General features: G+C 40.7%; 2 long non-coding RNA genes across 2 annotated transcripts in view; one reads left to right on the top strand and one right to left on the bottom strand.

The window, feature by feature from the left end:
* The window catches only part of LOC143662946 (uncharacterized), a 504,552-nt gene that overhangs the window by 67,100 nt on the left and 410,814 nt on the right, over window positions 1-26,638 (bottom strand). The window lies entirely within an intron of this gene.
* LOC143662950 (uncharacterized) lies at window positions 1,749-26,566 on the top strand. Its single transcript, XR_013165679.1, has 3 exons — window positions 1,749-1,790; window positions 2,665-2,727; window positions 26,495-26,566. It is a non-coding gene; the product is annotated as an uncharacterized LOC143662950 (long non-coding RNA).

Below are 26,638 nucleotides of genomic sequence, written 5' to 3'. Positions count from 1 at the left end.
ACCAGCCATGAAATATCCTCACAGCAATGGTCAGGCCAGTGCTTGCCGGACGAGACAAGTGGGCATCATCATTCGGCCAAGTCGACACCAGAATCCAACCTTCACGTGGGCTCACTAAACAGAGATACTGCCTTAAGTGTTGTAGCTTGAGGGATTAGAAAGGGCATTACTGCTTGTTTTGGTGGTTGGCTGAAACATGGATCAAAAGATGGCTGACATGACCTGAGGTTGAAATGCCTGAATTGCCTTGGTATAATGTAGATGAGGTGATCCAAAGGCTTAGAGAGATTGAAATGTTAGAGTGGATTTATCACAGAAGAACTTCTCATGCACCCAGTTAATGTCCAGAGGACACACATTTACCAGGACTTTGAGGAATACATTTGTAAGACTAGCTCTATCATCACTAAAGAGTTCTGTAGTCACCCCTTTCTACTCTGGGAACTGCTGTCACTGAGCTGGAATCCTTAAACACAGTGGGGATGATCAGATCCTGAGTTGGCAGAAGCCATGTGGTGACAGTTAGTCATCACAGACAAGGTGGGCATGGCCACCATAATTAACAGCAGACTCAAAGCAGCAGTCAAAATAATCTGACTCCAGAGACTTGTGGTGTTGGCTGGTAAATCATGCAGTACCTAGAAGTAAAATAGATGGGCAGTCTACTAAATTCTTGTTTGAGCTGTATAAGCTAAAGTGTTCTAGGTCAAATGAACAGAAGTCCAATTTGAATTACAAAAACAGAGAGTCATGGCCTTTAATCAATTCCCAAACTTTAGATAGTTTACAGATACAGAGTCCCTTGAATGTAGGGAAAGACTTGGTACCCTTGGGGAAGTACCCTGTTGTACAGCCAAAAATCTACACTGTTAACCTTCTTCCCAGCCTTCCCCAAGGAGACATATGGCCTTTTACTTAGGAAATGGTATACTGGGAAAAGGAAATGATCAGATATTTCATGGATTATCAGACACTGGCTTAGAAGTGACACTAATTCAGGAGACCCAAAATGCCACTCTGGTCCACCAGTCAGAGTAAGGGCTTATGAAGGTCAGATGATTGATGAAGTTTTAGCTCACAGTCTGTCTCACAGTGGGCCCAATGGGTCCCTGGATGCATTCTGTGGTTATTTCTCCAGTTTTGGAATGCATAATTAGAGTCGATATTCTCAGCAACTGGCATAATCACACTTTAGTTCCTTGACTCATGGAGTGAGGTCTACTAGGTAGAAAAGGCCAAGTAGAAGTCACTAGAAGTACCCCTACCTACCAAAATAGTCAATCAGAAGCAATATCAGATTCCTGGAAAGAATGCAGAGATTACTGCCACCTAAGGGTGCAGGGGTGGTGATTCCCACCACATCCCCATTCAACTCTATTTGGCCTCTGTGGAAAATGGATGGGACTTGGAGGATGACAGTGGGTTATCATAAACTTAGGTGGTGACTCCAATTACAGCTGCTGTTCCATAAGAGGCATCATTGCTTGAGCAAATCAATACATGCCCTGGTAACTGGTATGCAGTTATTGACCTGGAAAATGCTTTTTTTCTTAAACAGCTGTTCATAAGAACCATCAGAAACATTTTTCTTTTAGCTGGCAAGGTAAGCAATATTCTTTCACTGTCCTACCTCAGGGGTATATCAACTCTCCAGCCTATGTCATAATTCTGCCTGCAGGGAACTTGATAATTTCTTCCTCCCACAAGACATCACACTGGTCCATTATGTTGATGATATCATGTTGGTTGGACCTAGTGAGCAAGAAGTAGCAACTATGCTAGACTTATAGGTAAGGTATTTGAGGGTCAGGGGTGGGAGATAAATCCAACACAAATACAGGGGCTTTCCATGTCAGTGAAATTTCTGGGTATCCAGTGGTGTGGGGCATGTCGAGATATCCCTTCTAAGGTGAAGGATATGCTATAGCATCTGGCCCTTCCTATGACCAAAAAAGTGGCACAACACTTAGTTGGCCTCTTTGGATTTAGAAGACAACATAGTCCTCATTTGGGAGTGCTATTCCAGCCCATTTACCAAGTGACAAGAAAAGCTGCTAGTTTTGAGTGGGGACCAGAACTAGAAGAGGCTGTGACAGGTCCAGGCTGCTGTGCAAGCTGCTCTGCCACTTGGGCCACATGATCCAGCAGATCCAATGATGGTGGAAGTGTCAGTGGCAAATAGAAATGCTGTCTGAAGTCTTTGGCAGGCATCTATAGATGAATTACAACACAGGCCCTTATGATTTTGAGTAAAGCCTTACCATCCTCTACAGATAACTACTTTCCTTTTGAGAAACAGATTTTGACTTGCTACTGGGCCTTAATAGAGACTGAATGCTTAACCATGGGCCACCAAATTACCATGAGACCTGAGTTGCCTATTATGAGTTGGGTGTTGTCTAACCCAACAAGCCATAAAGTTGGGCATGCACAGCAGTACTCCATCATAAAATGGAAATGGTACATTAGAGATAAGGCTTAAGCAGGTCCTGAAGGCACAAGTTACGTGAGGGAAGTTGTCCAAATGGCCATGGCCTCCACTCCTGCCACATTATATTCTCTTTCTCAGTTCAGACCTATAACCTAGGGCAATTCCTTATAGTCAGTTCACAGAGAATATGAAAACTTGGGCCTGGTTTACATATGGTTCTCTTTGATATGCAGGTACCACCCAGAATGGACAGATGCAGCACTGCAGCCTTTCTGGGATGTCCTTCAAAGACAGTGGTAAGGGGAAAATCCTCCCAGTGGATGAAACTTGAAGCAGTGTACTGGGTTTTTGATTTTGATTCAATGGCAAGCTGGCCAGATGCACATTTGTTACTGACTCTTGGGCTCTTGCTAAAGGTTTGGCTAGATGCTCAGGGACTTGGAAGGAGCATGATTGGAAAATTGGTGACAAAGAGGTCTGGAGAAGAGGTATGTGGATAGACCATTCTGAGTGAGCAAAAAACATGAAGATATTTGTGTCCTGTGTGAATGCTGACCAGAAGGTGATTGCAGCAGAGGAAGGTTTTAATAATCAAGTGGATAAGATGACCCATTCTATGAATACAAGTCATCCTCTTTCCCTAGCCACTCTTCCCATTGCCCAGTGGGTTCATGAACAACATGGGCATAGTGGTAGGGAGAGAGGTTGTGCATGGGCCCAGAAATATGTTTGTTTGGTGTTTTTTTTTGGGAGGGGGCAGCAATATGGACCTCCACTCACCAAGACTTACCTAGCTATGGTCACTGTTGAGTGCCCAATCTGCCAGCAACAGAGACCCACACTCAGTTCCCAATATGGCACCATTTCCCAAGGTGATCAGCCTGCTACCTGGTGGCAGGTTGGTTACACTGGACCACTTTCATCATGTAAGGGGCAGTGATTTGTTTTAACTGGAATAGACACATACTCTGGATATAGTTTGTTTTTCCCACACATAATGCTTCTGCTAAAATTACTATCTGTGGACTTATGGAATGCCTTATCCATCAACATAGTATTCCACACAGCATTACTTCTGATCAAGGAATTCACTTTACAGCAAATGAAGTGTGGTAATGGGCACATGCTCATGGAATTCTCTGTTTGTTTAATGCTCCCCATCACCCAGAGCAGCTGCGTTGATTGAATGGTGGAACGGCATTTTGAAGACCCAATTACAATGCCAACTAGGTGGCAATACTTTGCAGGGTTGGGGCAGTGTTCTTTAGGTGGCTGTGTATACTCTGAATCAGCATTCACTCTATGGTACTGTTTCTTCCATAGCCAGGATTAATGGGTCCAGGAATCAAGGGATGGAAATTGCAGTGTCACCACTCACCATCACCCCCAGCAATTCACTAGAAAATTTTTTGTATTCTGTCCCTGAAACCTTAAGCTCTGCTGATCTACAGGTCTTTGTTTCAAAAGGAGGAGTGTTCCAATAGGAGATACAACAATGATTTCATTGAACTGGAAGTTAAAACTGCACCCGGCCATTTTGGGCTTCTCATGCCTCTGAATCAACAGGCAAGGAAGTGGATTACACTGCTGGCTAGAGTGATTGATTCTGACTATCACAGGGAAATAGAACTATAACTAAACAATGGAGGTAAAGAAGAGTTTTCCTGGAATATAGGAGATCTCCTAGGGTCCCTCTTAGTACTTCCATGCCCTGTGATTAGAGTCAATGTAGAACTGCGACAACCAATCCAGGCAAGACTAACAATGACCCAGAAATTTTAGCAATGAATGTTTGGGTCACCCCACCAGGCAAAGAACCATGGCTAGCTGAAGTACTTGTGAGGACAAAGGGAACATGGAATGGGTAGTGAAAGAAGGTAGTGATAAATATGAACTATAACCACATGACCTGTTACAGAAACAGGGACTGTTGATTGTATGAATATTTTATCCTTGTTTTGAGTATGCTTGTATTTGTACATAAAGCAAATATCTTGTTTTCTTATCATATGTCATAAATTATATTGTTCATGTTATTGTGTTTGAGTTATAGGATATCAAGTTTAAGAATGAATGTTACCTAAGGACTTGCACCATATTCTGGAGAAATTCAGTGCATTTCCAGTGTATGCAGAACAGTTGAGTATTGTCAGGCAAAAGATATGTCTGTTATTTTGTTGTATTTAGAAAATAAGTATGGTTTAAGGTGATGTGTATAGCTGCAGGTTGACAAGGGTTGGACTGTGATGGCTAGGTTCTGGTGTCAACTTGGCCAGGTGATAGTGCCCAGGTGTCTGGTGAGGCAAGCACTGGCTTGACCATTACTGCAAGGATATTTCATGGTTGGTTGATAAACCAGAAGGCTGGTATATTAAATCATCAATCATTTGATTGCAACTGTGGCTAATTACATCTATGAGCAATTAATGCTGTGTTTCCCACACAAAAAAGACAATTCAGTCAGTTGGATTTTATCTAATCTGTTGAAGTCTCTTAATGTGAAAGAGAGAATTTTCACTGCTTCTTTAGCCAGTGAGCCTCTCCTGAAGAGTTTGTAAAGACCCATTATCACAGTTGCCAGCCTTGCAGCCTACCCTACAGATTTTGCTCTAATCTTCATTATTCTTTCCTTCTGTTTGTGTTGGGGTTACCTTGCTGTTCTCTCTGTAGTTTTTCCAGTTGAACAGTTAATTCTTTGAATTTTGCTCTTTCTTCTTTTTTAATACAGGCATGTAGGGCAATAACTTTCCCTTTCAGCACCACCTTTCCTGCATCCCGTAAGTTTTGATAAGCTGTGTTTTCATTTTCCTGGAGATTTTTACTGATTTCTCTTGTAATTTATTTCTTTATCCACTGGTTGTTTAAGAGTGTGTTATTTAATCAGATAGTTCAATGTTCCTACTGCATATTATTGACTGACCCTTCCAACGTGAAAAAGTTAAAATGGCCAAGTCCAAATACCCCAAAGAGAGGGATAGAAAGATCAAAGGTGATGGTGGAGTTATACAGAGAAGATAGGGTCTAACAAATGAAAATGATTGCTTAATCATTAAATTGATATCTCCTTCAGTCTCCAGTATCTTAGAGCAGCTAGAAATAAAAACCTAAAATTGTGGAATTGTAACTCATGCCAAACTCTGACATATTTTCTACAACTAATTGTTTTGCTCTGCTTTGAAATTTAAGCTTTTTGTACATATGTTATTTTTACAGAAAAAAAGTTTAATTGTGATGATAAAAAAAAATGCTTATGCCTTCCAGCCTCCTATATTCTGGAGCAGCTAGAAAGGAAAATCTGAGAGGATCATATGGTACTCTATGACAAATTCTGGAATCTGTCCTATAACTACAACAGTGCTCTGAAAGTTGAAGAGTGCTCTGAAAACTTGCTTTTTTCTTTCTTTGCTTTGCATATATGTTATATTATACAATAAAAAATTAAAAAAAAAAAGAAAGTAAAGAGTGTGTTATTTAGCCTCCAAATATTTGTGAATTTTCTGGTCCTCTGCCTGTTATTGATTTCCAACATCATTCCATTATGATCTGAGAAAGTGTTTTGTATAACGTCAATCTTTTTAAATTTGCTTTTTGACCTAGAATATGATCTATCCTTGAGAATGATCCATGAGCACTTGAATGTGTACCCTGCTGTTGTGTGGTATAATGTTCTGCAAATATCTGTTAAGTCTAGTTCATTTATTGTGTTATTCAAAATCTCTGTTCCTCATTGATCTTCTGTCTGGATGTTCTACCTATTGATGAGAGTAGGGAATTGAGATCTCCAACTATTATGGTAGAGGTGTCTATTTCTCCCTTCAGTGTTGTCAGTGTTTGCCTCATGTGTTTTGGAGCACTTTGCTTTGGGGCGTAAATATTTATGATTGTTATGTTTTCTGGTTAAATTATTCCTTCTATTAATATACAGTGTCCTTCTCTGTCTCTTTTAATTGCTTTACTTTTGAAGTTTAATTTATCATATATTAGTATAGCTGCTTCTGTTCTTTCCTGGTTGTTGTTTGCATGAAACATCTTTTTCCAACCTTTCACCTTCAATCTTTTTGTCCTTGGGTCTAAGGTGAGTCTCTTGTAGACAACATAGAGATATGTCCTGTTTTTTAAAAATATATTGTGCTAGTCTACATCTTTTCATTGGGGATTTTAATCTATTAATATTTAATATTATTATTATAAAGGCAGTACTTTCTTCTGCCAGTTTATTTTTTGGATTTTGTCATATCTTGTTTTCTTTTCTCTTTTTACCTTTACTGATAGTCTTCATTTCTACACTCTTCTCCAGACCACTCTCTCCTGTTTTTTCCTATCTTTCTATAGTGCTCCCTTTGCTATTTCTTGTAGAGCTGGTCTCTTAGCAAAAAATTCTCCCTGTGACTGTTTGTCTGAGAATATTTCAATTCCCTCCTAATTTTTGAGCACAGAAGTCTTGGTTGGCAGTTTTTCTTCTTCAGAATCTTAAATATGTCATGCCACTGCCTCCTCACCTCCATGGTTTCTGCTAAGAAATCCACACATAGTGCTATTGAGCTTCCCTTATATGTGATGGATTGCTTTTCTCTAGCTGCTTCCAATATTCTCTCTTTGTCTTTGATATTTGACAATCTGATTAGTAAGTGTCTTGGAGTAGGTCTATTTGGATCTGTATGGTTTGGGGATATGCTGTTCTTCTTGGATCTGTAATTTTATCTCCTTCATAAGAGATTGAAAATTTTCAGTGATTATTTCCTCCATTAGTCTTCCTGCTCCTTTTCCCTTCTTTTCTCTTTCTGGGTCACCCATAACACATATATTCATGAGCTTCATGCTGTCATTCAATTCCCTAAGATGCTGCTTTTATTTTCCCTATTTTTTCTTCTCCTTGTAGGATTTCCAATGTCCTGTCCTCTAGTTCACTGATCCTTTCTTCTTCCTCTTCAAATCTACTGTTGCAGGTCTCCATTGTTTTTTCATCTCTTTTTTTGTGACTTTCATTCCCATAAGTTCTGCTATTTGTGCTATTTGTTCTTCCAAAGTTTTGAGTTCTTGGATGGACCACAGTGGCTCAGCAGGCAGAATTCTCGCTTGCCATGCCAGAGACCTGGGCTCGATTCCCAGTGCCTGCGTATGCAAAAAAAAAAAAAAAGAAAGAAAAAAGAAAAAAAACACAGTCAAAGTTTTGAGTTCTTCCTTATGTTTACCCAAGGACTTCTTTATATCCTTCATCTCTTTTGCCATGTCTTCCCTCAACTTGTTGATTTGATTTTTTGATGAGATGTTGTATGTCTTTTTGAACATCCTGAATTAGTTGTTTCAACTCCTGTATCTCATTTAAAGTGTTGGTTTGTTCCTTTGACTGGGTCATATCTTTGATTTTCCTAGTATGACTTGTTATTTATTGTTGGCATCTAGGCATTTGATTCCCTTACTTAGTTTATTCTGGAGTTTGTTTTCACTCTTTTACCTAGGGTTTTCTTGATGGATGGCTCTGTTCTCTATCTGTTCTTGGTTTTCAGTTCAACTTATTCTAGACCTCTAGCATAAGTTCTGTTAACTGCTTAGAATTTTTCAGCTCTTGTTTTTTTGTTTATTGCCCTGCCTATATGGAACATTTTTTTGAGGAGCATCTCCTCAGATATGATTGACTGTAGTCAGATTTCCCAGACCAGACAGTCTGACATCCCAGGATGAGAGAGTAGCCAGTTTCAAGTTTCCCTGAGAGTGAGGCACAACAGGTTATCAGACATACGTATGAAGCCACTAAACTCTGTGCTTTTCCTATCCTTCCCAACATGTGGCACTTGTCAGCCCACAGCTTCCCAATAGTGTAAAGTGACACAGTGCCTTTAATTTCAGCAGTCTCTTCCTGCTAGGGGTGTTGTTGAGACAGAGGCTAAGGTAGAGGGTGGGCTTAGGTTGTTTTTAGTTCTTGGGACCTCAGTTCCCTGAAGGAGGGCAGCCACTTGAGCTGGACCCTGCCCACTTTTCTTGGGCAAGATATACCCTTTAGGGTATACACCTATTTACTTTGTCTCAGACATGCCTTAAGTCTGTCCTTGCCTGGGGCTGTGCTAAAACTTGACAGTGCTGACAGTTCAGTCTAATGAGCTGTTAAGGAGTAAAAAGACAAAAAAAAAGACCAAAAAATCCTTTTCAGAGCCAGACCCCAGCTCCCCAGGTTTGTCAATCAAGAGCTTGAGTTGGTATGTGGCTCTATGTGTCTCCAGGCTCTACATGCACCCTTTTCTTGGAGTCCAGCCCTTTTTCTGTATTTTGTGCTGTCCAACTCAGAAAGCCTCTGATTTTTTTTTTCTTTTTTTTTTTTTTTTGTCAGCCCCATGCCTGTTCTGCTGGAGCAAAAACTTCTGGTCCCTTTAGTGTTTACTTGAGGTTTATTCATACTTGGGGCCTTTTTTCAGCAATCAGAATGTATTAACTAATTCTGCAATTGGAGCTTGGTTGAGCTAACTTCTTTGCTCCTAGTAAAGTCTATTTCCTCTCCCCTTGGGGATCCAGTCTGCCATGCCATGGGGGAAGGCCAGGCTCATGCCTGGAGAGATTACAGTTCTGTGTGGGATCTCAGCCATTCCACCTGTTTCAGATTGTGGTGTTTCTTCATTGATGTCTCCAAAAAGCTGTTCCACACTTTTTATGGCTATTTACAAGCTGTCTGGAGGACAACCTAAATTCCACATCTCACTATGCTTCCTTCTTGTCCTCCTACAGATTTTGGACTCTTTCATTCCCATGATTGCAAGCGATACTTTTTTTTAATGGTTAACAATATTATCATACAGCTGTGCATTTATCATTACAATCAATTTCTTTTTCTTTTTTGTGAAAAATTACATATATATACAAAAAACCAATAAATTTCAAATCATACCACAGCAATTAGTTGTAGAACCGATGTCAGAGTTTGGAATGGGCTACAGTTCCACAATTTTAGGTTTTTACTTCCAGGTGCTCTAAGATATTGGAGACCAAAAGAAGTATCAATATAAAGATTCAAAAGCACTCATAGGCATTTGTTAAACCCTACCTTCTCTGCATAACTTCACTATCACCTTTAATCTTTCTTCCACTCTTTAGGGGTATTTAGGCTATGTCAATTCTAACTTTTTCATGTTGGAAGGGGCTGTCAATAATATGGGATAGGGGGATAGAACAAGTTGATGTTTTAGAGAGGCTGGCCCCTCTGTATTTCAGGACTTACCTGGTCCAGGGACCCATCTAGAGGTTGTAGGTTTCTGGAAAGTTACCGTAGATCATGGAAACTTTGTAGAATCTTATATAATGTCCTAGGTATTCTTTAGGATTGGCAGGAATGGTTTTGGTTAGGGTTTTGCAAGCTATGATAGGTAGTAATATCTAATTGAAGCTTGTGTAAGAGTGACCTCCAGAGTTTCTTGACTCTATTTGAACTCTGTCAGCCATTGATACCTCATTTGTTACACTTCTTTTCTCACTTTTGGTGAGGATGACATTGTTGATCCCACTGTGGCAGGGCCAGACTTATCCCTGGGAATCATCTCCCATGCCACTAGGGAGATTTTCACCCTTGGATGTCATGTTCTACGTAGGGGGAGGGCAACTGTTTTACTTGCAAGTTGGATTTAGAGAGAGAGGCCACATCTGAGCAACAAAAGAGGTCCCCCAGGAGTAACCCTTAGGCATACGTGTAGGTAGACTAAGCTTTGCATGAGACACTTTTATAAATGTTATATGTATGGATATTTCCTGTTCATTGTGTCTGCTTCTGTAGAGAGTCCTGACTAAAACACCCCTACACAATCAGGGGTGAATGTCTGAAATTAGTGAATTTGGTAAAATCAGAAGCTTAATGAGAAGGAGTCACATTACAAACTGCACAGCCTTCTGTCATCTTGCTGGCTCCCATTTCTCTGGGCATTTGTTCTCTCCTTCTGCTCCTCCCAAGGCTGACTTTCTATCACAAGATCTTTTTGCCATTAGCAGCCCCCTGGAGTGTATGGCCAAGCCTCCCACTGGTCAAAGAAGGGGGAGGGGAACAGCCCTGCCAGGCCAGCTATTTTCTCCAACTCTCCCACCACTGATTTCCATGGAATTCTGGAGAGGGAACATTCTCCTCTTCCCAGTGCTTATACAGTATTTACCACATAGATGGTGGTCATTAAATGTTGAATGACTAATGATAAATGAATGAGTGCAAGCAGATTATCCCCAACCCAAGCTAAATATATTTATTCAAGTGGAAAGCATTAGGTATTGTCAAAGAGATAAAAACTCAGTGTCAGGACAGACGGAATAGTACAGGGGTCAAATGCAAGGCCTGTGGCCTTTGAAAACCGGAATATACTTCCTTACCCTGTCATTTATGGCCATGAACTAGTTTCTGCTTCCTCATCTTTAGAAATGGGAACAATAATAATAACACTTACTGGTAACTATTATTTATTTTCCTGTCCCTATGTTAAGCAATACTGAGAACAAGTGAAAATGATTACTGACTCTGGGAATATTTGCTCCTGGAAGACAAGAACGAGAACAAACCAAAATAGTTTATTAAGATTAACAACTTGCTCCCTAGGACTTACTGCAAGAACCTCATCTCACCAAGAGCCCACCAATTCAGTGCTATTATGTTATAAACTCCATTCAGTCATGACTAGTTCTCCATCTTATAATGATCCAACTCAAGCCCCAAAATTCTAATCAAGACCCTCTTCTGATTTTCCCCTTCTGACATCCTAATAAGACACTGTCAAGATGGTGTTCTCCCTGTTGCAATAGTTTAAGTTAACAAATATAACTCTGTTTAATTAACAGGTATTTTGGTGGCCATTTGGGGAAGCTGGCAGCTGATTATATAGACGTATCTCTTTTTCTTGCGCTTTGTTTTCCTGTAATTTGCAGACATTGCATTTTTCACAAATCAAAGATTTGTGGCAACTCTGAGTCTTGGCATCATTTTATCAACAGCAGTTTCTCACTTTGTGTCTCTGTGTCACATTCTAATTAAGGTGTGTACATTATATTTTTAGGCAGAATGCTCAAGCTTGCAATACACTACAGTACAGTTGTAAACAGAACTTTTATATACACTGGGGAACAAACTATTCACATAACATATTTTATTTAGATTTCTCTTTATTGTGGGGGTCTGGAATCTGACCTGCATTATCTCTATGATACATTGGTACTTCATAGGCTTTTGTTTGTTGGTTGGTTGGTTTTGTATGCTGTACAGTAGGGGTCACATTTCATTTTTTTTTCATGTGACTCTCCGTTATTGCAGCACCATTTTTTAATTTTGGGGGTGGGGTGGGGGTGGGGAAGTGCATGGGCCAGGAATCAAACCTGAGTCTCCCACATGGAGGTGAGAATTTTACTACTGAACTACCCTTTCTCCCCCACTTCATAGGTTTTTATTTGGAAGATCTGATTTAGATAAGGAAAGGAAAAGATTTAGCCCAGTGCCCGGCACTGGATAAACATTCTTTAAATAATATTAAATATTATCATCACTAAGATAAGACAATAGTTATTGATTCTAGATTAGGAAATTCATTCATTTATCCATTATGACAACAATTTTCCTTGAACCAGTGTACCTGGCACTGTTCTAGGCCTTGCAGTTACAGAGATGAATGTTTCCTGCCTTGGAGGAGCATGTGACTTATGGAAGGAAACAGATGGGCAAAATCAAAGATGGATAGGAATGACCAACTAAATTTAAAGGAGTGTACAAAACAAAATGATGGCACAAGGAAAGGAGTCATCACTTTGCTTTGGAAGTGATGACACTAGCTATGATAGTTAATTTATTTGTCAACCTGGCTACATCATGGTGTCTAGTTGTTCAATCAAATACTGGTCTGGTTGTTACAGCAGAGGTATTTCAAAATGGTTTTATCATCTACAGTTAATTGACCTTAAGCAAGGGAGATTATTCTCCACATTGTGGGTAAGCACCACTGAACACATTGGAGGTTTGAAAAGCAAGAACTCGGGGTTCAAGAGGTCAGAAGAATTGCGGCCTCAGCATTTCAACACAAACTCTTACTGGGAATTTCTTGCATGCCACCATCCTTAAGGAATTTGGATTCTAGGCTTCCATGTCACCTTTACCAGAATTTCTAGCCTATGACCTACTCTACAGAATTGGGACATGGCAGCCTCTATAATTGCATGAGCCAATTCTTATAATTAATCTTTTAATATTTATATCCTGTGGGCTTTCTGGAAAACCCTAATTGATGTACTGAGCTTTAGGGGTGGGGAAGAGAGTACTTGCCTCTCTTCAGAAGGGGCAGTGGCCTGGATTTTGGAGATTGAATAGAGGTTTGCTTGATAGTCAGGAATATGGGATAGGCAGAGACTTTTGAGAGAGAACAGGATGGGTAGTGCCAGACATCATGGGATATAAGTAGGATACATTTAGGGAACTTAACTGAAATTTACATCATGAGAATCAGGGATGAGGCTGCAGAAGCAGGTAGGTGCAGATCAAAGAACACTTTGTATGCAAGTGGAGGATTTGTACCTTACTATGAAGGAACAGGGTCATTATATATCATAATAGTTAAAAGTGTACTGAATATTTACTGTAAGTTAGGCAGTGCTTTAAACACTTGATATCCATTAACCTAATTTAACTCTCACAAAACCCTAAGAAATAATTTCTATTATTTTTGCCATCCCCATTTTGCTGATGAAGAAAATTGAGACAGAGAAGTTGAGTAACTTGCTCAAGATTATACAGTTCAAAAGTTATGGAGCAAGGATTTGATAGTCTTTATTACTACTCTAAATTACCTGTGATAGGATCAGAATTCTGTTTGGGAATGATCCCTCTGGCAACAAAGAGGGAAGAAATACCAGGGCTAAAACTGGATGCATAAAGAATGGATAGTGGATCTTACCCAATGGAGCTCTCCAAAGGTTTTAAAGAATGACATGACAAGTTGAGGGCAGATTTATGAAATTATCACTAAGGCAGGTAGGAATGGTGGCAAAAAGCAACATGAGTATGGGAAGATCAGGCCAATGTGATTGCATCTGCAATTCAACTTCAAAATCCAGAAGGGAAGCTACCCAGGCTCTCACTGCTCCCAAATATTTACTCACATCTCAGACCCAACTACATTGTGGAACCTCATATGACAGGAAGTTCAAGCCAGCACACGGGCACTGCTATTTTCAAGAAATGTCAGGTCTAACTGCTCCACTGAGAAGTTTCTTAACCATAATTGATGTGTTAAACCTCAGCAGCTGTTTACACAACTTCACGGACACCCACAGGAATAGCAGTTGGTGAGCACAGCTAAGTGATGGCGTACATTAGACTAAGACAGCCTGTGCATCACCTGTTTCTTCACATCTTATTACCTGGCTATTAGACGGCACATCTGTAATCTGCCACAATCACACATAGGCCAGGCAGTGATGAATGGGATTCTGTCCCTGTCACCAGGGAGTCCAGAATGTTGCACAAATGGCTGCTGGATCCTGGGGCCACTTTCATAATGTATAGAGAGATAAATCTTGCTGTGCATCTTTGAGATGGTCTCTTTCTCTCCCCCCTCCCACCCCATACTGGAGTGTGGTTAGTGGAAGTCTGCTTAAGCCCTACATTTAACTCTTCAGTGCCATCTTTTCATAATATAACAGGTTCAGCACAGCTCAGAAGTGCATGTAAATAAGGAACAGCCAAGCTTCCTTTTCAAGGCTGGGGAGTGGGGGAGTGGAAGGAGTCAGCTTCCTGTGCCATGGTTCTTGCAGTCTATTCTAGTCCTTGGTAGGACTGTTTCTAAAAATATTTTGACCAGGAGATAGCTTTATTGTGGAGCATCTGATGGGGTTAATAGTCTACTGAAGGCACATTGGAAAACCATGACTTACAAGATATGGTGCTTGGTTCAAAGCTGACTTTTGTGGGCTAGAAGGTGATTGCATTAGAGCAGATTTGTGTGTGCCTATTTCTTCTGCATTAAATAAAAAAGAAGCCATCTTTGCTTATTTTGGTTTGCTCTCCAACTTGGTTTAGCAAGTACAATATTGGGCATGGAGTACTTCAAAAGGGACACTTGGTTTGCTATCTTAATCAGTAGTTGGGGAGTATAGGGAGGTGGTGGGAACTTTATGGTACCACACACACACACGCACACACAAATGCTCTGGAATCTGTTTCTTCCTTATGGGGGAAAGACATTTTCAAGATGAACCAAAATCAAGAAGTTTTACTTCTCACCTGAAGGAGATAATTAGCGCATGCTTCCCATCATAACATAAGGCAGACCCAGGAACCTGACTCAGAAAGCACAGCCTAAAAAAAGGAATCCTTAGCCATTAAAAAACATGAAAAACAAAGAGATTACTGAACCTCTGTAGGGCCTCTGAGATTGAAGCCCTACTTCCACCTTAGAAATATGATTGGTAGAGGCTTGAATTTACTTCAAGTGATCAACATGGATTTGCAAGTAAATAGCTCTGCAAACAGGAACGAGGACCTTGACATGAGAAAGAGACACCCCAATCACTTCAGCTAAGAGGCCAAAGCAGTGTGGGAAACACATATGAAGGTCAGCAGCAATCCTGCTTCATGTATTGGGGAATGCAGCCTGGGCCAGATGCTCTTGGCTGGATTTGACTACGGTTCCACAGTTCCTTAGAAAAAAGAACTAAAGCTTTGCATCAGTGCCTACCTGAGAGGTGGGATAGCCCAGTGGTTGAACAGTCTTAGGAGTCACTTGCCTTCTTCAAATCCTCATATCACTTTTAACCACAGAAAAGTTACTTAGTTTTCGCATGCTTCAACTTCTATATGTACAATATGGGATCAATAATGAAATCTCCTCCTATGGTATAAAAATGAAATGAAATTTAAAACACTTACCACCATGTCAGAAATAGTAAAAGCTTTGTCAATGTTGTTATTACTCTGTGTCTTTTATCTATTGTAAGTATTCATGTTCATGTCAATGTTTTCATGCTTATTAATGCTTATATTTTGGGAAGTTGCATTGCATTCTCATTGCAGAGAGTTATATTCAGGAAGACTTAATGAAGTTCCTAATGTTATCCACATTTGTTAGAGTTGGAGGTCTGAGTTGGGATAACTGCTAAGATTCTAGTGCTACCAATGGGTAAAACCAGATAAGCAGGCCAGTCTCTAGTTTGGTTCTGCCTGGATGTGCTGCAACAGTTCTTGTGCTAAATGCTATTTGGGTGCAGAATGGGCATAGTGTAGATCTGGGGTCTGGAGGTGCATGGTTATTCATGTTCCTCTGCCTTTGATTGGTGGCACATCACATACCTACCTGAGTTTGCAGGGTGATGCACATGGGCCCTTCCACAGGTGATGTACCTGAAGCAATCTGCCCATGCTGCTCACTCCAACCTCTCTTCAATGAGAAGGAAGAGGTACAGGCAGGGCTTTGACCATAGCTGCCCATTAAGGGGTGGGGATTTGGGGAGATGGAGACTATGGGAGCCAAATGAGTGGTGGAGCAGAGCAGATAAAAGCTGTGCCCATACTCCTACCCAAAAAAACTCCTTGTTTCTGGAAGCCTATGTCTGATGGCCCTCAGGATGACAGAGAATGGCATGTTGGCAGGTAGGGAACAGAAAACTGACTTACGTCCTGCTTTATTGTTCCTACCACCTGGAGACATTACAAGAGGGGCAACAAGTAGGACAACACAATCTGTTATTTTCTAAGGGTTTAATCTGTGCAATACAGAGGTATAGCAAGGTTAAGTGGCTTGAAAAAGGTAACCCAGCTGGAAACATGGAGCCAGATGTCACAGCACTGATTTTATCCATTCTCTGGTGTTTTGGGGTTATCTAGGTATCAGCCACCAAATTCTGATTTCCTCCCAGTCTAAGTACTTGCTGGGTGTGAGTCAGAGCTCCATGGTTCAGAGAAGTACTTGTCAGTGGCCTGGCATGGTAAGGGAAGGTGTCATGTAGTTAAATGGCCAGCATTAACTCCCTTCATGTTTCATTCAACCCAGAAAGACAGAAAGCAAGAAGTTTAGAGGGGTTGAGTTTTTTTTTCCTAGGTCATTTGTCTATCCGATAGAAGAACAGGAAGATGGAACCAGGGGTGCTGGTTTCACAGCTCTGGGATCCTGAGCAGCTGCCCTCAAATCTCCCATCAGAGGGATGAGGTCTAGAAGGAGAAAATCAGGGGATGTGTCAAATAATAGTTGAAGTATGATTAGTCTAGGTCAGAAGGGAAATAGGAGAATTCTTCCTTCTCCTTAATTCAAACCAAGTGCAGGAACCTACAAACTGTAAAGGGTATAAAAGAGGATTTGGGTAAGAGATGTGAAGTCACTATAAAACAAGGTCAGTGTAAGGGCTGCAGATTTCAGGCTAGGGTGGAGTGGAGTATGGTTGAGGAGGTTTGATTATTCATGTCTTTGTCTCTCATATGAGTCATTGAACCCCTTGAGGACAAGAACTGGGCTTTCTTCCTTTCTCATCTGCAGGATCAAAGTACAATACCATTGGATGGATGAATGATTGGTTAGATGGATAGATGGATGGATGGATATATGGATAGATGGAGGATGGATGGGTGGATGAAAGAAACGAATAGATGGATGAATATCACAAATGCATTTTTTATGGGTTCTATCTCTTTTTCTCCCTCCTGTTTCCTTAGAATGGGATTTGTAACTGTTTGAGACTTATCTTTGCTTCTGCATAATGATGCGGACCTGGGCAAGGAATTGACTGCAGTCCTGCACCTCTAGTTTCTAGAATCACATGATTTCAAGATGAGGATGCTAGTAGGGAACTATATATCCTGGAATAAGAATCATGTAGTCAAGTCCTTTTGGGGAAATAGGCATGGTATGCAGAATAAATGCTCATAAAATAAACCGCTTTGGGAAGGACAGTGCAGCTGAGGCCAGAAGATCAGTTTAAAACCACAGTACAATTAACTGTGGCACTTCTTGTGCTTCAGTATCCTCATTGTCCACATGTGACTCCTGTCCTATGTACTGTTAGGGTACAGTCAAGTAAGGTAGAGTGGAGCTGTGCCCCTATCAGGCAACTCTACTTATACCTGCAGTTTAGTTTAGTCCTGGCCAGGCATGGAAGAGGAAATTGTTAGATGTTGGCTGGACAGCAGTCTGAGCAGGTCTAAGGCCCATCAACATTGAGACCTAATGCTACATTTATCAGGTCAATGGCACTGCTGAAGAGAGGACTCTTGATTATCAGAAGGAAATAAATCCTTAAGTCCTCCACCTCCTTATGTTCCCTTGCCACTAAATCTGCAGAAAATAATCTCACTGTGCAGGAAGGTTTACTGACTCCTAAGACAATTTCTGCCTTTAAAAATCCATCAGTGCCTGTGTGTCAGACTAACCAGCTGCAATGCTGTTGAAGAGGCCAGGGTCAGCCCTCAGAATCCCATTGAGAAATGAGACTGGCTTCTGGTCCTGGGAAAGGGGCAGGTAGAAAGCAGGTGCTGAGGCTGCCTCATGGTTCATAGACCAGGAGACAGGAGAGCCTGGGCATGAATCAACACAATTTCAATCCTGACATTGATTTCTGTAGGCCACAGGCCCACTTCATGGGGGTGCAGCCTGTGCAGAGGGGCCTGCACTTGATTGAATGCTCTGCTGTTGCTGTATTGAAGTTCTAGATAATTTTTGAACAAGGGGTCTGATTTTCATTTTGCATGGGGTCCCACAAATGATGTAGCCAGTTCTGCAGATAGGACAATAGAACTAAGTGCCTGGGTTCTCCAGCATATTCTAATCTTGTCAAGAAGACAAAAGGTTTATAAGAAGAACTTGAGTTAAGGAAGAGAGGAGGGAAAAAAGATAAGGAAATATATTATTGGACTCACATGCTACTGTCCCTTGAGGTCACCCCAGACAATCCTATTTAAAATGATCTGTTCCCCCACTTCTTCTCCTGACCCTTATTTCTCTTCTCTATTTAGATATTACTTTCAAAAGCACCTACTACTTCCTAATGTCCCACGTGCTTTATATGTTTATTATATTTATTAGTTGTTGTCTGTCTTGCCCTGCTAGAACATAAGTTCCAAAATGGCAGGGATCTTTAGCTGCTTTGTTCATTGTGATATCCAATGTGGCTGACAACTCTTGACAGGGTGCAGGTCCTCAATGAATTTTCGGAAGCTGAAATACCTAATCAAGCACTTAGTATATGCAAAGACCTGCGCTAGGCCTGTTACATTCTCTCTCTCATCTAATATACAAGAGGACCTTACAAGGGTTGTTCATTTATTTACTAAGAATGGTGAGCCAAGTTGGGCGCTGGGGGCACCATAATAAGAAAGACATGGGATACACTCTTAATTTAGATATTAGCAATTTAGGGGTACTCTTTTACAGTGAAGAACCCGAACATCCAGAGAGACTGTGTAATTGGCCTAATGTTAAGATAGAAAAAACCCATGCTTTTCCAGAAGAGGATTTGAGTCCAAAGGAGAAGAAAAGAAGGGGGCATGCAAGGTGGAAAGAGTGGATATGGGATGGAGGAGAAGGCAAAGGAAGAACAGTAAGCTTGGGGAAGGGAAGTGAGGAAGCAAAGACCCTAGAAATTATCTCAGGAGTTCAGGAAATGTGAGCCTCTCTTTGAGACTCAGTCTCCTATCTGGAAGAAATTACTTTATGTATACATATTACCACTCTCACCTAGCCCTCTTACAATGCAGGACATATACCTCCTTGACTTCTCTAAGCCAGGCAGCTGTGCTTTAATGAAGAGTCCTAAACTTGAACTCAGGAGCCCTGTCCCTACCTCTCCTTTGGCTGTACCAGTCACCTCACTACTCTGAATCCCTCCACTGATATGGGGGTACCATTTTACAAGTGTCAAATTGTGGTGCTGCTTGCACAACATTTAGAGCATTCATGGTGTCGGGGTGGGGTGGGGTAGCTCGGGAAAGTATTTAACCCAGAGCCAGAAGTCCCCACCCCTGAATCATCATTAGCTGTGTGCCTTAGGCAAACCTGACTACCTCTGTAAGCCTCAGTTTCTTTTCTCTGTAAGCCACAAAGCCTAAAGCAAAGATAACAGACTGGTAAAACAGACCATAAAATGGCTACCTTGGGGACTGAATTTATAACACAAATCCCACTAGATCAGGTTTTAGCAAACCTTGCAAAGTTCACTTGCAACCAGCCCAGACTTGGAAAGGGTCAAATCTCATAACCGAAGCATTTATTCAGTTCCCTACTTTTTTTCATAAACGTTTTATCTTTCAAAGTTGCCGAATGTACCTGATCTTAAGTCCTAATTTCCCTTAATGCTTGCTGACCCCCTTTGCATAGGAAATGTATCAGATCACAGAGGCAGGATAGAAAGTCAGGGATCCACAGGAGACCTGGCGTGCTTTCCCAATTAAAGAGGCAGTTTAGTTCTCTGTATATGAAAAGTAGTCAAATTATTGCAAATATCTAGTCAATTCCAAATGTCACCAGCTACCAGTAAACAACAAAAAGCTGGCTACATTCAGGACTCGATCATTTAAAACATAATTATAATAAATGATTTAAAGGCGCTCTTTTAATTACTGCTATGTATCAAAGCCTCAGGAAGGCATTCCAGAAGAATTGTTTTCTATTGTAACTGCATAAATTTAAATGCCATTAATTTCATATCTGTCATTCATTTCTCTTCTACTACATTGATCTCTGTATCAGGGAATTCAAAGCTTCCCATTTCATTTGGAGATTTCATGGTTTCAACTCAGAAGAGCTTTGTTTTCAGCCCTTTAGTTCCCAAATGCCATTTCCATTCCAAAGTGTAATTTGGTAGACCAAGAGAAGACTAAAACAAAGGAAAAGAAGTGAGACCAGGCTTTGTCATTAAAAATCTGGGTTTTCTTCCTTGCTTTGCTACTAATCTGCCATGTGACCTTGGGGCAAGATCCATCCCCTTATCTGGGCCTCAGTTTTTATATCTATAAAATGGTAGTAAGAAGAATTCCTGCCCCAACTTATCTCACTGGAATCTCTGAGGTTTAAATGAAAGACAGGAAAGAATTTTAGAAATAATTCATTTAGTCTCTCTTGCAATCATTTTGAAAGAGCACTGACTATATACTAGGCAGTATGCTAGCAGTTAGGATAGAAAAACAAGCAAGATAAAATGTTTCTTTAGTGAGCAGCTTAGTGTCAGGAGGAGAGACAAAAGAGTACTTGTACTCCTTTGGCTAGATATGCTTCCTTTTCTGTTCAGTTGTTTCCCTTTTAGTTAGAAAAATTTCCCTATTTTATAGTCTCTACAGAGAATAAAACTGCTCGGTTTAGTAGTAAAAAAAAAAAAATCCATTCAATCTTGTGTCTTGAACCTCAGTTCACAAAACTAGCTGCTTATATTGTTCATTTTTTGGCCACTTGTTTAGAATGCTAAATATTCACAGACATAATCATAATTTTTCTTCTCATCAAAAAAAAAAAAAAGTGGCTTCTTAACAACTATTATTTCCAGTCTACTTTATAGGCACTGCCTGAGCCCAGGATTAATATATTTCTAGGAGAATGAAATCAACGGAATGTGGAGAAGTGATGGCCTTTTTCATTCTCAGATAAACATTTCTCAGAGGGACCTTCCAAGTCCTAAGGGATTTCATGGTGATACATTCAAATGCCACCCATCTGTACAAATATCAATATCGAAGTTCAAAAAAAGACATACATTTTTCAAAATGGGTCATCAGAAAAGTACATTAGAGCTTCCCCATATCGATTGTTATATGCTGCCTTATAGAAATGGTTCTTCATGTACCTTGGAATAGTGAGCTAAAAGGAACAACATAGAATCAATATATTTTTCAGGGTTTGAATTGGTTTCTTCCCTCCCTTTACCCCCCCTCCCAAAAGATTAAAGTTAAGATTAGTTCAGGGGAACCAGAGAACAAGGGTAAAACCTAAGGAATCAGAACTTAGTTATGATGTTAAGGACCCTAACTCTAAACTCCTAATATGACACAAGAGAGAGAAGAGAGATGATTCTCCCGGGTTGTTTCGGCTTTTTAAACATCATTGTTTGGAAGGAGTTTGCTAATGTTCAGAAATTACCACATAGGAGAGGAACATGTATTGCGTTTGGAATCAGGATTTCTAGGCTGAGCCCATCCAGCTACATCATAGCTAAGTGTACTTAGACAAATTATTTCACCTTTTTGAGAATCAGTTTTGTAAAGTGAAGGGAGATGGATGGGTAATCTCAATTTATTTATTAGAGGCTTTAATTCTCCACATCTTCACCTCCTATCCCGCCCTCCCCTTCCTTCCTTCATTCTTTCCTCTCTCCACTATATATTTATTAAATGCTTACTCTGTGTGACAGTATAAAATAGGTGGCTCATTCAAATGAAGTAGTTGAGGACAAGTCAATGAAGAGATGATTTATAAAGGTGTGGACAGGATTAAGGGAAACTTATAAGGGTGGTGAAGCACTCCAGGGCTACTGACAGTAGAGAGCCCTTACCACCCTTAAGTCTCAGGGGCAAGGGGAGAGAGAACTTTCCAGAACAAGGAAGAGCTCTTCTGAAGTTGTAGCTACAGTAGAGGAGTGTCTCATCAACAGCAATGGTCTCAGGTGAAGGAACCGTGGCTCTGGCAGGGAGGGATCCATGAGACTGAGTACCTGCACTTATCTCTGTTGCCTCCCATTGGTCAGACCCAATGAGAAGCCAGAAGGCAAGGGTCCCATTGATGCAGTCCACTGAGCTCTCTGGCACAGAGCCATGTGGGGAGTGGGGCAGAGTGGATCTGGCACTGGAGCATAGTGTCCTGGTTTACAGCATGGTTTCTAGAACCAATCTCCCTTTCCTGGAACCTTCATCCCAGCACTGTAGGACCTCAGATGAGTTACTTACCCTTTCCATGTCTTGGTTTATCCATCTATCAAATGGTTATAATAAAAGTATTTACTGGGAGTACAAGACCATTTCAGCGGTAGACTTTTTACCTGCCATGTAGGAGACCTGGGTTAGATTCCCAGCTCATGCACACCCCCTCCTCCTCATCAAAATTCAACAAATGGTGCTGCAATAATGGGATAGTCACAAGGAAAAAGAAAGAAACGTTACCCCCACCATACAGCATACAAAAAAAAAAAAGTATTTAACCTATAGGTGCTTATGAGGATTAAATGAGTAAATATTCATAAACCACTTAGAACCATGCCTGGCACATACTAAGCGCTATATGATACATTAGCCCTTACTATTTTATATGGGATACAATGGTGCACAAGAAAGATGAGGGACATATTGTGTGAATGAAAGGATCTATGGAATATCCTTAACTGCAACTCAAACCGGATCACCTCTTTGATGTTTTTCTTGCTCTCTGGTATGTCCCTGTGACATGACCGTTGTGAGGAAGGAGAGATTATGGGGGAAGAGTGACAGGGAAGAGAAATATGGTCATTCCATTTTACTCTTTCCTCCCACAAATCTCCCCTCCAGCTGCCAATTTGTCATCACAACATCAAGACCAATGACCCAGATCTCTGTCAGTGATATAACCTTTGTCCTCATCTGCCTTGATCCCTTATGATTTGGGGCCAGGACAAAGAAGCAGGGGTACCATACTCTAAGGAACTGGCTGGAAGTCATCTTCAGTTTTAGATTCTGGGTTCAGCTTTGGAACTTCATGAGTTCTCAATCAAGGATTGAGTTTTCCCTGATCACCTCACTCCCTTGCCTTGGGAAGAGACACAAACATCTGAGAAATATGAGAAAAGAGCCTTGGACTAGGAGTCAGGAGAATTGGGTTGAAATCCTAGTCCTATCCTAGTTGAACAATACATCCCCGACCAAATGACAGCTCCTTTCTCAATTTAGGCTCCTGAGATAGAAAACAGGGACTTAAGTACTACAGATACTTTCTGACTGTTGGAGGGAATAAAAAGTCCAAACTAGTAATATAAGTAAACTGAGAAACTGGAAAGGAGTTTAAAGACCTGGTTATTATCTAGATTTTGGTATTTACAAGCAATATAACCACGGACAAGTCAGTTCATGTTGCTGACCTTTGGTTCCCCCTTTACAAAGTATCTCATACCTAGCAGACACAGAGAAGGAAAAGTGCTTTGTAAGTTACTAGACACATCTGAGGCACAAACAATTACAGCTGTGTCCTGATCTCAAATGCTAATCACACTAATTGGGAGGCAGTGTTCCCAGTTCACACACACACCCCACATATATAACCAAACACCCTACAGCCAATCACCTTCACACTGACCATACATTTTACCAGGGGCTCCACAGTCTAGAAGTAGTGGTGTAAGTGCCAAGAACTGACATTTTTGCAGTTCATAGCTTTAGTCCACACCCTGGCAGCCCCGAGTACATTTCTTTCATTATTTATACTTAAGAAACTCCACGTAATCGCTCAAGTTCAAAATCTGAATAGATTGCCAGACAGCTTGTTGAATTATTTATTTTAACTGGCTTATTCCTGTATTGGATAATTTCTTCCATGTGCTTCCACTCTATCAATAACAGGAGGCAATTATTGATTTTTCTAAAGCCATTAGGCTCAATGAATTGTTCAATTAGTTTTACAGTTTCAAATAGAGAAAGATGCAGGATTACCATGCTTGGCAGTTAGAAACAACTTTCAAAAATGAGGATAATGCCTTAATTTGTAAAATGCACAAGGTAAATAGTAGTGGCAAGCCCTGCATCACACATGCACATCACAGCCACTGTCATGGCGGCTCTGGTTTGACTGTGCCGTCTCACGGGCATAACGTTGAGGGGGCTGCCAGCTAATACATATTTGTGACATTGTTTACTCATTGATATTGTCAAACTACTGAAAATCCAGAGGAATAATAGACACACAAAGACTTTGAAGGATGAATATTAATATATGACACTTCCAATCCCACATCTTTGAAGGATCTCCATTTTCAATAGAATAAAACGCATAACACTCAAGGTCCTTTGTCAACCTGCCTCAACACTCTTCTGCCTCATTTGCCTGGATACACTGAACCACATTCTAGGCAGACAAGTCTAGACAAGCACGCCATGAGAATCTGACAAGCACTTACCTGACTTCAAACCTTTGATTGTGCTATTTCCACAGCCTGGAATGCCCTCACATGTCTTTCGCTAACTATCCTTTTCACATGTTGAGGAGGCCGGGAGGTGAAACACATAGCTTCCCAAACTTCAGTCATTGCTGCACCAACTTCTCATATCCCTACACCAACTGTGTTATTATTTATTTGATGGCACACTCCAACACTTCATTATTTACTTCAGCCTCATTCAAAGCATTTATATCAGTAAAATCATGGGTTTAATCTGAGCCCTATTGTTGTAGTACACATTAAAACAGATATAAAACTATTAAAATAAACTGTTCATCCAAGAACCACGTAAAAATATTTCCTCATATCCCTAGTGATGGCCCTATCACACTTATGGCAATATTGGGCTAGAGGTCAACGTATCAGACTCTGGGGACAGGCTTGGATTTGAACTCCAACCTCTAACTAGCCAGGTGACACTAGGCAAGGCACATAAACAGGCTTGGCCTCAAGCTTACATATTTACAATGATTAGACTAGTGCACACACCAGAGTATTGTTGTGAAAATTAAATAACAAAATATATGTAGAGTGCCCAGTGCAGAGTAAGTACTCAACAGAGATGATTTTATCCAGTTCAGCAAATATGTATGGAGATGGGTAGGAGCAGAGGTTCTGGGGCCAGAATGCTTGGGTTCAACTCCTGAGTATTAAGGGATCTTGGGCAGATCACTAAACTGGTCAGTCCCCAGCATCCTCAGGGCTGTTGGGAGGTTAAGTAAGTCAATGTAAATATAGTACTTAGAATAGTGCCTCTATATAGTCAGCTCTTCACAGATGTCAGTGGCTATGATGATCCATGTGCTAGCGATGCAAAAAACTGACAGGTGTTAAAAATCTCCACTGGGATTTTATACGTAACATACAAGTAGAGTCAGATTTGATAGAGAAGAAAATGCTTAACTATGGATTGGGTGGGAAGGAGGGAGTAAAGGAGGCTCTCCCATAGGAGATGACACTTATACTTGATTTTAAAAATTGAGTAGGGATTTTGAGGAATGAAACTAATTCATCAAGACCAATTTAACTGACCCTTCCTCTGGGAAGCCTTCCCTGACCCCACAGGTACAGTTAACAACTACCTCATTGTTTGAAAGGCAAGATGGGTGCTAGACATTGATTTTTGAATGCTGAGGGATTGGCCCATGGTAAGAGCTTGAAAAATGTGTATAGAAGGTGTCAATTAATTTCCTCTCGCTCAGCTTCATTTTCTCATTCATAAAATAAACATTATTCGTTCTTTTGCCTCTCCACCATTCTATTAGTCCAGAGGAAGATACTAATAATTAATATTAACTATAACAAAAACATGCTTCCTATATGCTATGTACTTTATGGATTTCATTTTATCCTCACAAAGATCCAATGAGAGGGACCCTGTTATTATTCCCATTTTATAGATAAGGAAACTAAGCCTTAGAAAGCTTAGGTGACTCTTTAAAATCAACTACTGGCCTAAAGCATAGCCTGCCTTTCCCAAGAGTACACACCACTGCACCACACTGCCTCACTCAAGGTCCAACCTTAAATTCTATTTAATGAGGAAGTGATGTCAATTTCCTGGCTAGTGCCATTTACAAAATGATGGGCAGCCATTTCTCAGATGAGGTGGGGGAAGGAATAAAAGCAGATTGCTTCTGGGGCTTAGTGCAGGCTACGCCTAAACTAATCTGTGTGGCATGCAAATAGTTTCTAGCAACAGAGAAAGGGGTCCCAGAATGAATCACTCTTGCTTCCACTGCTGAGTGAGAAATACTGGGGTGATCCTTCATTCCAGCACAAGCTCAGCTGGACAGGCTAATTAGAATTGAAGAGACTCAGGACCTCAGCTGAACTACTTGGTAATCAGAGAATTATGAAGTTAATATACAAGTATAACCTGTAATAAGATGAGGTGAAGGCAAATAGATTCTAATCACCATTAACTTTACTGTCTATGGCTTTTATCAACTAATATGTATCATATCTCCACAGGAGCATTAATCCTCTATGAAGCCCTTGGGGCTGGAGTTTCAACCACCTGGTGCAGGTTGGAAGGGCAAAATAAGTAAGTATGGAATCTTTAGCATACAGCAAATAGCATTCATTCAAGCTGCCTTCTGTGACACTTAACAACAC

The sequence above is a fragment of the Tamandua tetradactyla genome, chromosome 2 (assembly GCF_023851605.1).
Source record: "Tamandua tetradactyla isolate mTamTet1 chromosome 2, mTamTet1.pri, whole genome shotgun sequence".
In the NCBI taxonomy this organism is placed as follows: domain Eukaryota; kingdom Metazoa; phylum Chordata; class Mammalia; order Pilosa; family Myrmecophagidae; genus Tamandua; species Tamandua tetradactyla.
This window is presented reverse-complemented; position numbering and strand designations above follow the sequence as displayed.